At 53.6% G+C, this 16,894-nt stretch overlaps 1 long non-coding RNA gene across 1 annotated transcript; it reads right to left on the reverse strand.

Annotated features, from left to right (window-relative positions):
* Positions 1 to 9,287: 9,287 nt before the first annotated feature.
* Positions 9,288 to 14,563, reverse strand: LOC122899032. Its single transcript, XR_006383090.1, has 4 exons — positions 14,252 to 14,563; positions 13,660 to 13,751; positions 13,369 to 13,531; positions 9,288 to 9,450 (listed from the first exon to the last, which is right to left on the reverse strand). It is a non-coding gene; the product is annotated as an uncharacterized LOC122899032 (long non-coding RNA).
* Positions 14,564 to 16,894: the final 2,331 nt, after the last annotated feature.

Here is a 16,894-nt window from a genome sequence, read left to right on the forward strand (position 1 = left end):
TTGTCCAGTCATCGGAGGATGGGCATTCTGGTTGTTTCTACTTTTTGGCTCTTAGAAACATTTGTGTACAAGTTTTGGAAATATGTTCTCATTCCGTGTTCTCAGAAATCTATCTATCAATCTATCTATAAAAGTTAATCCTTGGGGTACCTGAGTGGCTCAGTGGGTTAAGCCACTGCCTTTGGCTCAGGTCCTGGTCTCAGGGTCCCGGGATCGAGCCCCGCATCGGGCTCTCGGCTCAGCGGGGAGCCTGCTTCCTCTCTCTCTCTCTCTGCCTGCCTCTCTGCCTGCTTGTGATCTCTGTCTGTCAAATAAATAAATAAAATAAATAAAATCTTTTTTTAAAAAAATTAATCCTTAAAACCCTACGACGTAGCTAATATTATTATCCCAAAGGCTCGAGGAGGTTAATTAACTTGCCCAAGGTCCTACAACTTATAAGTGGTGTGGCTGAGGGAAGAACCCAGGCAGTCCTGCTCCAGAGCCCGGGCCCGTAAGCGCTCTTCTGTACCACCAGAAGAACGCCTGGCACACTCCATCCGTATTTATGGAACACACAGCTGAATTAGACAAAGGCCCTGGGCTCTCAAGAGACTCGGTGTGGTTGCCTTCTTGCAGAGAGCTCCTCTCTAATTAATCTCTGCAGTTTCTTGGGGTTGGAAATGGGGAGAGGAGAAGGTTGGCAGGAATCAGCTATGCAAAAGCTGAATGTCGTTGATGCCGACGGCATACAGGGAAACCCTTCGCCGGGGTGGGTCTGGGGCTGTAGGTGCCTCATGGGGAGAAGAGCCAGCACTGGGACCTGAAAGATTTGAGAAGTTACAGAAAACTTCCTCTTCACTGAAGCAAACCAGAAATCTGCTTTTGGGGGGAGGGGTTTTGGGTGGTTGTGTTTTTTTTTTAAGTTTTTTTTTTTATTTGGGGGGTTTTGTTTGTTTGCTTGTTTTTGAGTAAAGTTGAAGCTTGTTTGTGTGCCTGGTAAGCTCGTTTGTGTGCCTTTGTGTCTCTGCCTGAGGTCTCAGACCTTCCGCATGTTCCCTGTGAAGGAATGAGCAGAAGGGCTCATCTGGGGGGTGGGCAGCTGGGCTGCGTCTTCCAGAAGAGCCACTAGTGGGCAGGCGCAGAGGTTCCAGGCCAGGGAGCTGGAAATCCTCAGTGCAGCTTCAGGGGAGCAGGCAGCTGGTTCTAGGGGACAGAGGCCACATGAGGCCTCCCCAGCTGACCACGTTCCCCAGGACCCAGCCCTGCTGCCCTGCGGCATCCCCCGCAAAGCTAGTGTCAAAGACGTCACTAATCCAGTTCTTCCCTGTCGTATGCTCTAGCACCGACTCCGTGGGCAATCTGATGTCTTGGGGGGTGACAGTGACTTTTACAAACCAGACAGTCATCAACGTGAGTCTCAAACACAGTCCTGACCCTGGCTTTGTCTCATGTTCTCAGATGTCCTTGACCCCTCACTTCCCACCTTTACCCTTGGACTTGACAGTGCCTCTGCTTCTCGGGTTAGGACCTTCCGCTCTCAGGGATAGGCTCTGGGCCACCACCCAGGGATGGGAAAGTGCCAGTGAAATGGGGCAATCTCATTCTCAGGGCACTGCCAAGATTCCAAGTGCACCAATTCTTAGAACATGGAATTCACCAGAGGTTTACCCAGTGTGGAGGAAAAGACAAGACAAGAAAGAAAAGACAAGACCTCATCCCCCCAGGAGCCATACCTGGGTTCACATAGCCGGGGGACTGAAAAGCTGCATTCCTGGAGGGAATCCCCCAGGGAACAAGGGAAGCAGACCCTTTTTTCCCAGGGTAATAAGGCACTGCCTCCAGCCCCATCCAACCCCACTTTCCACACAGGGTGAACTCATCCCAACTTGCCAGAACTTTCTCGGTTTCAAAACTCAAAGTCCCACCTCCTAGCACCCCCTTGGTCCCAGGAAAACTGAACCTGTTGGTCACTCAAGTTCCATAGCTCAGTGGGAAGGGATTTCTCCCACCACGGTGCCCCATGGGAATCAATGACCCTTCCTCCTCTTCCTCCCCCCCCCCTCCTCCTCCCTCCCCTTCTTCTTCCTCCTCCTCCTCCTCCTCCCCTGAGGACTGTAATGATGACATCAGGCTAAAGACAGAAGGCCGGAGCCAGCACTTGGGTCACGTGGGACTGAGGCGCCTCCCTTCTCATCCCTGGGGGCAGGGAGTGGGGGAGCAGAGGAGCTGCAGGACAGCCCACGCTGCCCGCGGTCCTGGCAGGGAGAGCTGGCCGGCTTCCAGGAAGGAAGTGATGAGGAAATGGCAGGGAGGACAGAGCAGCAACTGCATTTCTCAGGAGCGTGCAGGCTGGAGCCCCCGTCCTCCCGGAAACCCCAAACCGGCTCCCAACCTGACTGCAACTGCGCCTTTGCCCTTGTGGCCCATAGTCTGTGCCTCTGGGTCGCATACCTGCCTGAGTGACAGCAGCCATCTATCTTCCCGGGCAGGTGCCCAGCAGTCATTAGGTGGAATGAAGCTGGTGGAATGGAGGCGGCCACAGCTGTAGGCAGAGGCCAGCAGGGCTGACCCCCCGGCACAGCTGATCGCCAGCACAGCTGATGCCCGGCACAGCCAGACCCCAGCACAGCTGATCCCCAGCACACCGGACCCTGGCCTGGTTGACCCCCTCCACAAACGGACCCCAGCACAGCTGGACTGCCCCCCGCCCCCGCCGGCACGGCTGACCCCTGGCATGGCTGACCCCCCGGCACGGCTGACCCCCGCACTGGCATATACGGCACCCCCAGCTTAGTCAACCCCACCACCCCCACACCACAACAAGAAGGGCCTCTTTGAGGTCCTCAGGCCCTTTTTCTAAAGCACAACTATTCATCAACATTTTAGTATAAAGTTCTACAATCAGAGTACCAGGTCCTTCTCTCCTAAGCCCTCGGTGACACCAATCCTAAGGATCCTTGGAGAGCACACCCCAGAGGTCTGGAGGCTGAGCTCTGTGCATGCAGGATCCTATGGCAGGGGAGATGGGAGGCTGAGAGGCGCCACCTTCACCTCTTCTCACCCGATTTTCTCTTCCAGCCCCCTGAGCTGGAATGCACACGCCCACCTGCGGACCCAGCACTATCCAGGTCTGGGACCATCCAAACAGGCAGTCTCAACAGCTTTAGTAATGGCCCCTGGAACTGGGATGAAGTTCTACCGTCCCCAGGCCTAAGGCTGCACGGCCAGGTCATGCGAGGGGTCAGAACCCTGTATGTGGACCCCTGGGTTGGGCTAGCATGGAGGACAAGGTTCCTGCCTCAGTTTCCCTCCCAGCACTTTGTTGCCCCACAGATCAGGAGCCCAGCTCTGACGCCTCTGTCTGCTTTGCTGGGGACCTAACACTGCTTGAGTTTTTCCAGCTACTTCTCTCAAAGTGGGAGCTTGCTTCCTAGACTGTCCAGAGCTTGATGCTGGGCCCTAAATAGTGACCCTTCAGTTGGCGTTGCCAGCTGCCCCATCGCTGGGGCCTTTTCCCTTCCCACGAGCCTGCCAACCATCATGGCTATGGCCCCAGCCAGGCTCACACTTGACCTGGTCTCCTTTCTTTCCCTTCTCTTTCCATATTCATTCAGTGGACTGAAAGGTGTGGTCCAGGACAAATGGCCGTTGCCTGACTGAAGGCATAGAGGATCCAAAGTGGGGGGCAGAGGTACGAAGGGCCCAATCCCTCGGGGAGGTAGGCACAGCTGCTCAGAGGAGCCAGAGCAGGAAGAAGGGTATGACGGCAGCTGGGAAGAGGCTCAACGCCGACACAGACCCAAATATGACACAAACAAGTACTCCGTGGAGGTTAAATGCCCAGGCTCTGATAACCTCTGTGGCCTTGTGGTAAGCTACATATTTTCTCTGCATCTCATCTGAATTTCCTCAACTGAAAAACGGGCATACCGAAACCTGGAAGGGCTGCGATAAGAAGGTACAAGGCTGAGGGGCCGTGAGCATCTGAACACTGCACTGTCTCCCTCCAGAACGGCGGGGTGAGAGGAAAGCTACTTCCAGGTCCAGAGCGGGAGCACGGGCATGTGCCTCTCCAAGGTGACGCCAAACACTGAGCTCAGACGCAGGTTAATGAGACTTCACATCTTCAAAGCTCAGCCTATTTACTGGGCTGGGTCACAAGGTAACGGGTGGCGCGGGGGTTCTGGAAGGATCTGCTTGGCTCTGGGTAATGGCTGTTTGTCATGGCAACAGGCACTGCGGAGACTTGGAGCCTGCTCAGATGGGAAGATCTCTCCGGGGACATTTCAGACCTCTGTCTTCTCATTGGGCTGGGAAGGGCTATTCACTGAATGCATCCCAGGGACCAGACAGAAGCCCAGAGCACCCCATCTCCCCTTTTGGTGCCAGCCCATGTCTCCCTGTTTTCTAAGAGATTCCAATCAAGGAACAAGAGATGTGAAGAGGAAAGAAAACACAGCACAGAATCTGCTTGGACCAGCCCGAGAATAGAGCTGTTTTAACACCACTCCACGCGGGATTCTTCCACCAAACTGATGGATCCCAATACCAGTCCCAGCCGTCACTAGCCACGTAACTTTGGGCGAATTCAGTAAGCTCTTTGTGTCTCCATTTTCTTATCCCTACCACCAGGTCTCTACCTCACAGGGCTGCTGTAACAATTAATTAGGGCTACACAAAACCCTTAGAGCAGTGCTCCGTACCGGGTAAATGCTAGACATTGAGAAACAGATTCTTCTTCTTCTTTTTCGAGGCAGGGGAGGGGTACAGGGAGAGGGAGAATCTTAAGCAGGTTCCATGCTGGGCGTGCGGACACAGGGCTTGATCTCACAACCCTAAGATTATGTTCTGAGACGAAATCAAGAGTTGGATGCTTAGCTGAGCTACCCAGGCACCTCAAAAGAGATGACTTCTTAGCTCCCTTGCCAAAAGCTCCATGGTCCAGAGCACAATTTTCTCCCACTGCCACTGTTGCTGGGGAGCCCCTCCTCACAAGTGTCCTTGGGTCCCGCTGCACTGGCCTAAAAAGGCCCAAGTTTATAGGCCCACAGGGGCCAGCCTCATGCATCCAAAGGAAGAGGTCGGGCCAGGCCACAGGTACAAGGCTGGGAGTCTCTGTTGCCCAGGTGAGAACACAGCCTTGTTACAGGCTGGCCAATCAGCTTGCAGCAGAGCTGGGGGTAGAATTCCAGAACTGGGAGGTACCACCAGGGGACACAGCTTTGGCTCCAGCTCAGCTCTGGGTCCCAGTCTTGATCCTGTCACCGGGCAGGTGTCCTGTGTCCACCTACTTCATTCCTGTGACTCCCAGTGTCTGCATCTTTAAAGGCAGGCCAGCAGCGGTGTTTACCTTTCTCTTGCGGAAATGGAATGAGTTCGTGCCTGTAAAATATTTGGCAAAATTGCTACTTATTATGCAGTCATGACCTCCTCCTGCCCCTGTATCAGTCAGTTACAGCTGCGTAACAAAGAGCCTAAAACTCTGTGAGCTTAGAACAGCCACATGTTTCTTCTGCCTCTAAAGCTGGAGTGTTGGTGGGGCTGGGTGGGGAGCTCTTCTGCTGCATTCAGCGTCCGGTGGGGGAGACATGGACGATGGCGCTGGGCCCCCCTGAAGGCTCACTCCCTCTCAGGTCCACTGCTCTGCTGGGCCACCGTGGTGGTTCAGGCTCCTTGAGCTTCTCTCTCTCTCTCCACAGTCTTGCCACATGCTCTCCCCAATGTGGTGTCTTCCGTGTAACTAAAACATCTTACCTGGGGGCTCAGGGCTCCACAGGTGCACGCCCCAAAAGAGAGAACTGGGCAGAAGCTGGATGACCTTTTACAACCGAGCCTCAGAAGTCACTTCATCACAGTTCATTGCTGGAGCTGGTCACCAGGGTGGAACACAGGTTTCCCTGCACGATGGAGGTCAATGTCACAGTGTAAGAAGAGCATGAGCTGGGGTGCCTGCTGCTACGGCCATTCCCGCAAACTAGTCTGCCCTGGGTCCCGCCCAGCATGGTGCCTCCCCAGCAAGCCCAGCTCCTTGTCCAGTCAAAACTGAGAGGGTGCATCTGGGTTTTTGCTCCACCTTCTTTGGCCCTGGAGGCCCTAGTCAAGCAAGACCTTCTCCAGCCAGAAAGCACCAAGCCCACAGCAGGAAAGTGGCTCTGGGGCCAGCCTCTCTCCCCACTGCCTCACCTCCACCAGAGCAGGGCTAAGCAGAGCCAGGGGAAGGCCTGGGGAAGCCGGGCTCCAGAACCATGTCCGCCTCTGCAGGGGTCCTGGGTCAAGGAGGCTGGAGCCCACCCAGGCAGATTCCCATCCCCATTGTCTTAAAGCTTTTACGATTCTTTGGACTTGTCATTTCTGCCATTGACTCCCCAGCAGTGAGACAAAATCAGCAGATTCCCCAAATGCCCAGCTCCTTCCCTTACCCAGAGGGATGACCGAGGCCCTTTCAAAGCTCTGCTCTGCCTGACAAAGCCCTGGGCTGTAGAATCTGATCTTTGCTTCCAAAGCCAGAGAGATAGAGACACAGACATCTGACTGGCAAATTGCCAGGGAAATGGGTCGGCGTGCCACAGAGCAAAGCCATCATCCCCCCACTGTGGGCTCAGGGCTCTGTTCAGTTTTCTAGAGTGGCTCTAGCCCACGGGTCACCCGGGGTCTCTCTGCCTCTAAAGATCTAGACAACACTGCCTCAGAGCCACCTCCCACACCCCAACCCTGTGCCTCCCCCAAAGCATTACATTCCCAAAGTGTTACATGCCCGGGGTCACTCTCCTTCTCATCCTGCCTCCTCTGAATTCCTGTGTTCTGCTCCCAGTCTCCTGGCTGGTTCTGTGTGCTCAGGTGAGCCTGTCCAACCACGGGCCACAGACCCACCCCGGGCCTTGAGAAGGCAGCAGTTTGCACGGGTGATCTGGAAAGAGGAAGGGCAGATAGATCCGCAAAACAAGCTTAAAATTAACTCTCGGATGGGCCCACTCCCGAAAAGAACCTCAGCCATTCCAACAGCCGACGCCTACCAGGATGCTCGGGGTCCTTTTTCATTACCGGCTGCCCTGCCACGTCAGAAAGAACTCCTGCCCTGCTGCGCGGACCCCCGCAGCTTTCTCAGCTCCAGCCACCTAACAGCCACGAGGCCCCGGGCCTGTCCACCATGGCTCGCTTTCCTAACGGACCAGCACATCCTGTGGTGCCCTCCTGCCTCCGGCCCACATTCACTTCCTCACAGCCGGGGGAAGCACGCCACAGGCATCCAGGAGTTGGCTTGGACTGTTTTATAACAATATTTTCTCCATTATGTGGAGCTGGATCTGCCCTAATCCCTCCCCGTTCTCCCATCTGGCCCCGCCCACCTGCCCCTCTGGGGTTCCAGACGGGAGAAGGCAACCCTGGCCCAGGTGGGGACAGGACTTGTTGTGAACGGGCCTCTCTAGCACAACACTTGGAAGCATCAGGGGATGATGTGAACATCAGTCACTGCTCTGATTACGTTAGGCCGAATTATTTTACCTGAACAGGCCAGCCTGCGGCTTGCAGGGGCACACGATGAACCACAGAGATCCCAGATGTGTGAGGCCCAAGCCTTCACCCCAGGAAGAAGGAAGGGCTCGGTCTGCTAGGACCTCTGCAGGTGAGAAGACCACAGAGCAGTGAACCTCCCAGAACACGCGGGCCTGGCCTGTGGACTCCACATATCCGCTAAGGCCTTGCCTTGGCTTGTCCTCTGCAATGTATAAGCGTCCAACGGGCAGGTCCCTGGAGACAGGGATGGGAAGAGAAAAGGAAGGGCCGCTGGCAAGGGGTCGGGAATAAAAGTTGGTCACCCCAAGCAAAGTCAGGCCACACCTGGAGCCCTTCCCACCACCGGGGTCAGGGTGCCTTCTGTTCCATTGGCCTTCCCACGCTCCTCTGTGCCCAGGCCTTCCCCGGGAGCTTTCACCTTCGTTAGCCACCATCTGGCGATGTCACTGAGGCCCTGGAAGGTGGCCAGGAGCTGGCACAGGCTAAGCACAGAGATTTGCTGGCCTATGTGCTGGGCCTGGCTTGAGGGACCTCAGCTCTCTCCTGATTCAATGGTGGGGGAGGTTCCAGCTGCACAGAGTGGTCTCCCAAGGCCAACAGATGGGCAGCCCTGGGGGGGAAGCCACATGGCAGGGCCATGTTGTGGTTAAATGCAGCTCATTAGGTTTTATCAGTAAGATGCTGCTCAGTCGGCAGGAACACACCTGCCCCCAACAACAGCGGCCGCTAGGGGCCCCGATGGCCCCGGAACGGCTTCTGTGGGACGGCTGGAGCCCTGGGCCTTGCTCGTAGAGCTTGGCACCCTCTCCCAGACCTACCGCTCTCTACTTGGGGGGCCTCAGGGAAGACGTGGGGGCATGTCGGTACGCTGAGCCGGAAGCCAAGGAAGCCCAGCATCCCACTCTCGGGACCAAGACATGGGCAAAGCCAGGCCTCTCCACTGGCAGCCAGCTGTCCCTGCGGCTGGACTCTTGGACCACAGTACGGGCCAGGAAACTCTGTCAAGGCCTACGTCTAGACTTTGTAGGCCAAGAGGAAAAACGGGGTACATTGTACAGGTACTTGAATAAATACTTAAAACCTAACCACTTAAAAATTTAAAAGCCATTCTTATTTCATAAGCCACACAAAAGCAGGTGGTGGGTCAGATTTGCCAACTCCTGGACTGAGGAAGCCGGCAGGAGAGGCTGTCTACAGTTTTCCTACAAGGCAAAGCCTTCAAATGTGGGGGCCACAGAAGTCTGGGGGATCACACAGCCCCCACTGCACACCTACCCTACCCGGAGGCTGGACCTGCCCATTGGTACATCAGCCTCTCTCCAGTCCTGGCCTGCCACCAGGCCCTGCTGAGGGCTCTCTCCCCACACAGTTCCCACAGGCCCCCGAGCTGTAGTGTGGCCAACCTGACATGGTCCTTACTTGAAATGCCACCCATGCCTCCCAGACTGCTAGATCGCAAACTGCACTCAGGCTCAGAGCAACCTCCGTAGCCCAATCCCCTGTACCCCAGTCAGTCCTGAGCTGAGCTCATCTTGCTGACTCTCTCCTTAGATAACTTCTCATCTCAGCAAATTCCTTAGGCCATCAGCCCCCACCTTGCCCCACGCCCACGCCCAGCCATGCCTAGCCACATCTGAATCCACTCAGCCTCTATGCTGGGTCACCAATGAGGTCACCAGCCTCACCAATGACATTAGATTCCCAACCCTGCCCCATCTTAAAGGGGAAAATGAGCAGAAAGAGACCTAGGTGTAATACCTGGCCACAGGACCTTGGCGTGTCACCTGGCCTCCTGCAGCTCCGCCTTTTCCCATCTGCAAAATCTGGTGAACACTGTGACCGGCTTGGGGGCCCATGGATCCAAATCTGTACGTGGAAGGGTCCAGCGTAGGGCATCTATGGCCTGCAACATGTGTAGTCCTCAGTAGCTGCTTCTTGGATCTGTAAGGAAAACTGAAGTCCAGAACCAGGGTGAGCCAAGGAGATGGTGGTGGAGAAACAGTCATGGGAAAGCAGAGGCGACTGATTGAAGCTGGAGAAGGGGGGAATGACCGTCCCTTCACCTCTCAGGGTGGTGCCCACTAGTCTGCTGCATGCAGGTGGGGAGGGGGACAGGAAACAGGGGGCTGTGGGGCAACTATGTGAGCACTCGTCACAAGGTGAGACATCAGGATGGAGAAATGTATCCAGGGTCCTTACGAACTCCTCTACCCTTGAGGAGGAACAGATGCCTTCCCTTGGCTGTACCTGGCCTGGGCTTCATCACTAACTTAGCTTTGCTTGGGATGACTTTGGCTGCAAGAACACCTGAGCAAACCCGGCTCAGACAACAGAGGTTACACCTCAGTTCAGAAGCTGGAGGCAGGAGGTTCTGCGGTGGGTTCATGGCTCTGTGACATCCAGGCTCCCAGTCCATCCTCTGAGCATCCGTTCTGACCTTGACCTTCAGGTTGTAGGGGAGCTGCCGCAGCCATCACTTCCCACAAACAACTGCATTCCAAGACCCAAAGTTGGGGGGCAGGGGCCTTCCCATCTAAATAAAGTCCCCAGGAGACTTCCCTCAAGTCCCATTGACCAGAACTGGGTCATGTGCCCAGACTTGACGCAAGACAGGCTGAGAACACAGCACCCGCTGAGCACAGCTGGGGTTCTGCTGAAAGGAAGAGGGAAGGGGTGGATGTTTGGTCAGAAATCAACCGAGCTGCCAGGCCCTGTTGAGACTTCTGTTTTTTTCACATTTGCATTATTTTTAACTGGAGATATTGTACTGTCAAAACAAGTGAGTCACTATGCCCTTCCCACTGAAACCTGGTGGATTATTAATACTTCCATCCAAATTCCTGGGGAGACACAGATGCCTGGATGGGACAAGGCAAGGAGATGTCAGGCTGCCCTTGGAAGGATTTGCTGTCCTCACACCAGGAGCTGGGACGCTGGGTCTGTGGACCGGGGCTGGGCCGGGCACCCATGTGTAGGGCACTGGTAATTAATTAAAGGCTTTTCTTTGTTCACTGTGTGGCAGGTGCTTGGTCCAGACAGGAGGGAAATCAGCATTAAAACATGAGGGGCAGGGGGGAACCTAACTGAATTGTCCAGATAGTTCATGGTGGCTCCAACAAGGAGGGGATACCCTCAGGGGTCCCTGAGATGGGTCAAAAAGCCATGGGAACACCAGAACAGCACCAGGGCACCAATATTCTGACCCGAGGTGAGCCACTTACTCAGCCTCAGTCTTTCCATTTGGAAAAAATCAGCATTTGGTATCAAAGCTCAAGATCCTTGCTGCTCTGGTCCTCTGTGACCGCAAGCCTGAGCCAAGAATGACAAGCAGGACTATTTGAGATTAGAGGCCTGAACCCAGCAGCCCCCTGGGTCCTCGTAATTCCCTCCAGACTGGCAGAGATAATGCAGTAGTGATACCGGGGGAGATACTGAAGAGGACAGGGCTGGCCCCCCGCCCACTGAGCTCTTGCTACAGGCCATGTGTCATCCCGTGTGCTACCTCTTTAGCTCCCTCAACAGCTCCACATTAGAGTCTCTTTTCTTAACCTCGTGTCACTGAGGCTTGGCAAGACTCCTGCCCCTCTTCACCGACGATGGACGGGACAGAGTTCCTCCAAAATAGGTATGTGAAGCCTTCACCCCCCCCATGGACTATAGCTGGAAACGAGGTCTTCAAGGGGATAACTAAGATTAAATGTAGTCCTAAGGGGATAGCCCCAATCCAATAAGGGCCAAGAGGTGAGGGTCCTTATGAGAAGAGGAGGGGACGTGCACAGAGGAGAGGCCACCTAAAAACATGGCGAGAAGGTGGCCATCTCAGGCCAAGGAGAGGGACCTCAGAAGAATCCAATCCTGCTGACACTTGAACTTCCAGCCGCCAGAACTGGGACAGAATACATCTTTAGGTTCAAGGCACCCAGTCTGTGCTTTGTTAAGGCCACCCAAGCTGACAAACCCATCCCTCAACAGTAGAGCCGACACGGAGACCAGGCAATCTGACTTCAGAGCCATGTTCTTTAAAAAAAAATAAGAAGAAGAAGAAAGAAAAAAGGATTTTACTTATTTGAAAGAGAGCATGGAGAGCATACACGCAAGTCGGGGGAGGGCCAGAGGGAGAAGCAGGCTCCCCACCGAGCAGGGAGCCTAGTGAACACTCCGTCATGAGATCATGATATCTAACACTGAGATCATGACCGGACTGAAGGCCCACGCCCAGGCGCCCCTCAGAGCCATATCCTTAAGGATCTCATCGTCTACAATTCCTTGATTGGAGAGGAGGGGAGGCGATCTCCTGACCGCCAGGTCTGTGAGTACAAAGTACACAGATGTCAAATCTTACCCCGGTTCCTCCTTACTCTACATAATGAAAGCCACTATTTAGGACTCACCAAGACCCAGGTTTTAGGTGGAAATGTCCCCAAGGAGACAGGGGCCAGAGCTCTGTGGGTGGCTAGAATTATCTGGGCAACATGCAGAGCTGGGTGGTACCTAAAATGCCTATAGGCACCGAAGAAATTTCGGTCAGAGATTTTAAATGATATCAACATCTGCTCCCTAGGAAACAGTGTTGGGTGATGCCCAAATCAAAGAGACCCAGACTTACATCCTGCCTTCCCCAGGTGTGGGACCTTGGGCAAGTCATGTCACCCTCTGAACCTCAGTTTCCCCATCTGCCACAAGGAGAGAATTATTCTGACTCTGCTGGGGCGGTGTGAAGATAGAGAAGTTAATATGCTTCACAGACAGTCTTCATTCAGTACCACCTAACCCGAGGGACCACCTGAAATCCCGTTAGCTTCATCAAAGCAAAACCCACAGTTACAAATCCCCTGGCAGGCAGCCGCCAGTCCTTTCTGGAAGGAGCTGGATATAAATTATAGATCACAGTCTTTCAGATCTGCTGCTGTTCTGGCTCTCGCCTTACTGTGGGCAGCGGGGTCTGGGCGGGCTCCCTCGAAGTACTGTTCATGGCCCAAGGGATCCCTGCCCCCAGCTTTCCTCTCCCAAAGAGCAAGTGCTCCTTGGGCTGGGGAGGCGGGGGTGCCCCAGAAGAATTCCCAGAAAGCTGCCCTGCCGTCAGCCTCCAAGACGTGGAGTGGGCCACCGCATGAGCCGCACTGAGCATGCCCACTCCATCCTCTGTCCCCGGGGAAGGGCTCCAGCTGTGGACACCCAGAGGAGGAGCCGAACACAAAGGAATTCCGGATTTAAGATTGCGAGGCTGCAGGAGGCCAGGGTGAAAGCAGGTCTGTCTCTACCAGCACGGTCCACCGACCTGAGCAGACTGAGGGCAAGGATGATTCTCTGCCCCTTCCTTTGGCCTTGCACCGCCCCCCTCCACGGGCGCACACACACACACCCCTACCCCCAGGGCCACATTCCCAAGCTGCGTTGCACCTGGCTTGCTGTCCCTTCCTGGGCCCCTCTCCAGGGAAATCCCCAGCCATTACAGGCTGAGCAAGCAGCCCATGGGGAGATGATGTCCAGATCCGCCTATTTCTCTCCGTGGGACATCTGGGGTCCTGCTTAGCAGAGAGTAGGACCTACAGCCAGACAGCCAGGATTCTAATCGAACTGTGCCTTTCCAGCCTCGTGACTTTGGACAAGTTCCTCCCTCTCTAAGCCCCGCCGTCTTCATCTGTAGGAACGCAGACACCGATGGCACCCATATCGCTAGGACAGCGGGAATTAAATGAGGTAACACATTTAAAAATGAGTAGTGCAGGGCGGGACAGGGAGTAAGCTTGAAACAGAGGCTAAGCAAGCTGGGGTACAGGGCTGGGTGAAACCAGCAGGGAGTGAGGGCACCAAATGCCGGGGCCCGAGAATAAGGGCTCCTTCAGGTTCGTGTCCTAGCAGCTGGCTTACCCGGCCGATCGCATGTGTGAGGCATGTGAGAGAGCCCAGCCCCCAGGCACTGGCCAACGTCTGCATGGGTGTTCTCAGCAGGCAGGCGGGGTGCAGCCTCTCTCACTTCTCCAGGGCTGTTTGCTCATCACGGTGGCCCCTCTCCACCATGCCCAGCCTGGAGCTTTTCGGGGAGCAAACAAGAGAAAGGAGTGTGTGGGATTTGTACACCACAGCCCCAAACCGCTGGCGAGACGATGCTCACGGGTCAGGAAGGCTCTCGTGCAGCCCAGTGCCTCTCCTCTGCCCTACCTGCCTCCTGAGCGGAAGGGCTCGGAAGAATTTCAAGTCTCCATTAACCGTGTTCAGCTGCCACTTGATTGTCTGACTTCGTACCTCTGTACCTTAGGACGAGAAAGCAAAATTATCTAAAACGGGAGTCATCAACAGAGTAGAGCGCTCTGTAGCAAGACCTTTTCGTCTGGCCTCCACTTGAATTTTTTCAACCAAACCCACCAATCACCAACCACCACCAATGAATTAAATTGCAAGGAAAATTAGGGAAACAGCTCAGATTTTAATCAGTATTCCTGTCCCTAATCTGCAGTGTTCATTATCTTGGTTACATGCTAGCAAATTAATTATGAACTAATGAAGTAAAAGGAGGTCATTTGTTAAGGAAAACTGATTACATATTGTTAGCTCTGGGGATTAAATGGAAAACCGCTGTCATGAAAACAGCTTTAAGAATTAGACGTGATATTTGATTTGTGAGGTTGTGCAGCTGGAAGGGTGACGCAGGGGCCTGTGGGGGGCCTGCAGGGATTGAATAGCACGCCACCTGCACCCCTCCTCTGGGCTCAGGTCCTACGGAGATCGGCCCATGTTATGGGAAGCCGCTTACCTGTGTATCCTGCTCCAGGTGAGAAGATACTAACACTAGAAGAGGTTTCTTTCTTTGAGGGGTGTGTGCATGCACGTGCAAGCATGTGCAAACTCAGGGTCTTCTCAGTGGGCAGTTCCAGGGCAGTGGGATGGAGACTGCACTGCTCACTGGGGAACAGAGTGAGAGCCATTAGCGGCTCTGCCCTTTACATGGGTTTCCAGATGCTGCCTTGGAAGCAGCAAAGTGCTGCGCCGGAAGGCAGAAAGCTCGGGCTTGTTCAGGAGGTGCATGTCAGTCAGGGCAGCCAAACCTAACGGCCAAATGATGGACTTTCCCTGCTGACCCATCTGCAAGACATGCCTGCTGAGCAGGAAGAAGGAACAGAATGAGCTCGCTGGTGTGAAAATTCATTCAAGGCCTTGACTGCCGTGCTAAGTGAGGCAGAAATTGCTAGGTGCCCACCAAACTTCATTCTCCTGTTCTTCCTTAGAAACGGAACTCCTGTTTAAGTCCAGGTGACCATGCACCCAGCTCGAAAAACCACATTTCCCAGACTCCCCTGCACCCAAGTAATGAAATTCTGGTCAACGAAATGTGAGCAGAGGTTACTGGGTACGATATCTTGGAGAATAGAAAGCTGGAATGCACGTTTTTGCTCTTCTCTCTTCCTCTTTTCCTTGCCTGGAATGCAGGTGTGATGTCTGGAGCTCCAACAATCCTTTTGAAGCAGAGGCAAACTTAGGGATGAAAGCTACTACCAATCGTGGAGCAAGAAGGCAGAAGGAGTCTGGGTCTCTGATTACTCTGGGACAGCACACCAGCCCTGGAACGCCTGCCTCTGGACTTCTGTGTGAGAGAGAAAACAAAACAAAACAAAACAGAACACCTCAGGTGGTATGTCTGCGCTAGGGTTTTTATTGGGGGGTGTGAAGAGGCTGTCTCTTTGTCTCTAACTCACACAATAAGGACTACGGACATTTTGGCCTTTGCAATGGGGACCCCAAAAGTTTGATTCTCTCAGTTTGTCAGGCTGGAAGAAGAAACAATATTCGTGAGGAGGAACCACCTGTGGAACAGGGGACGGGGGAGGACTCTGGTCATAGTGAATCCCCTCACACCACACACACACACACATACACATACACGCTAAGCACACTCCCTCTGCTCTCCTCTCACTGGTTCAGAATATTCCAGCTCCTCTGAGGTTCAAGCCCATTTTGCCCATGTGTTCAGGTCAATGGGGCCAACGCAGCCTGAGTGTGTGTTGGGCTGCCATGGCCCTTGCTTCCAGAACCTCATCCACACCCCGCTCTGCTTGGCAGCCCTCTCTCTGGGGCCACTGAGTAGGGATGTAGCCTCCTTCTAAGTCCTAGAAATCTGTCCATCTGCCTCATATAGAGGCCCGGAATGGCTCCTGTCACGAGTCGCCCGCACCCACCATGGTAATAGAAGGCGGAAGCCATCCCGTCTTCCTCTCTCAGGGCAGCTGAGGCCCTGAAGGTGGCCTCACTCCTCCGTGTCACGTCCAAGAGGAAAACAAAGACTAGGAGAGGCAGGGACGTGTGTGCCTGACATCTAGCCGGACAGATACAGACACCAACATGGGCTCCCCCTGCCCCTCTTCTCTGGCTGCCCATCCTGGGCTGGGAGGACAGAAACCTTCAGTCATGTGACCATTAATTAAGGCCTGGGGGGGACCTAAACCCAAGCTGAGCCAAATCACACTTCTGTAGAGTCCACAGAAAGTGTTAACTTAGCCATACTCTGAAATAGTGCTGTGCATGTGAGGTAAATGTACGTCGCATATGGAATTTTAACTTTCCCAGGAACCACACAAAAGAACAAGGAAACACATAAAATTCACTTTAATAATACTTTATCTGATTCAATATATCAGAAGATTATCATTTCAACTGGTTAGCCATCTTAGAAAATCAGCAATGAGGTGTTTTACATTGTTTTTTTCCTATCAAGTCTTTGAAATCTGGTGTGAATGGCTACCGTGTGGAATGGCACACTTCTAGAAGGTTTGTGGGAAAACTTCATGCCCCTTGTGGACATGAGCCCCTTGTGGACAAATACCAGCCAGGTCTGAGAATGCCTTTTGACCTGCATCCCCGATACCATGTGGTATCACCAATTTTTTTTAAAAATTGTCCATTGGAGTTTTTAACAAAGTGCCTTTGTTTTTGTTTGCCTTTCCCTGACCATGCAAGATATGGCCAAGTACATCTTTAAAGGTTGATGGCCAGTTACAGTGGTCTTCTCTGAATTGTCTTCCATCCTTTGCCCATTTTTTAAATTGGGAACTTTAACGTCTTCTCATTGAATAGTTTGAATATTAACTCTTTGTGAGGTACAAAGAAAAAGTTTTCTCTGGTCTGTGATGGTGTTTCCCTCCATTCAGTGTGCCTTTTGTCGATCTGAAGAGCTTTTTTTTTATGTTGTCAAGAGTGTCCATCTTTTCCTTGGTAGCATCTGGGTTTGGTGACTTGGTGAGGAAGGCTGACACTCCCCAAGATTACAAAAATATTCTCCTATATATTCCGCAAATAGTCCATCTTATTTCTTTTTGTTTGTTTAGCTCTTTGCTCCATCTGGAGTTTATTTTTGCCCAGTCCTGTTCCTAGCACAGCTCACAAAATGTCAGCCCCTGGTGCT

Source organism: Neovison vison, chromosome 2 (genome assembly GCF_020171115.1).
Source record: "Neovison vison isolate M4711 chromosome 2, ASM_NN_V1, whole genome shotgun sequence".
NCBI lineage: Eukaryota > Metazoa > Chordata > Mammalia > Carnivora > Mustelidae > Neogale > Neogale vison.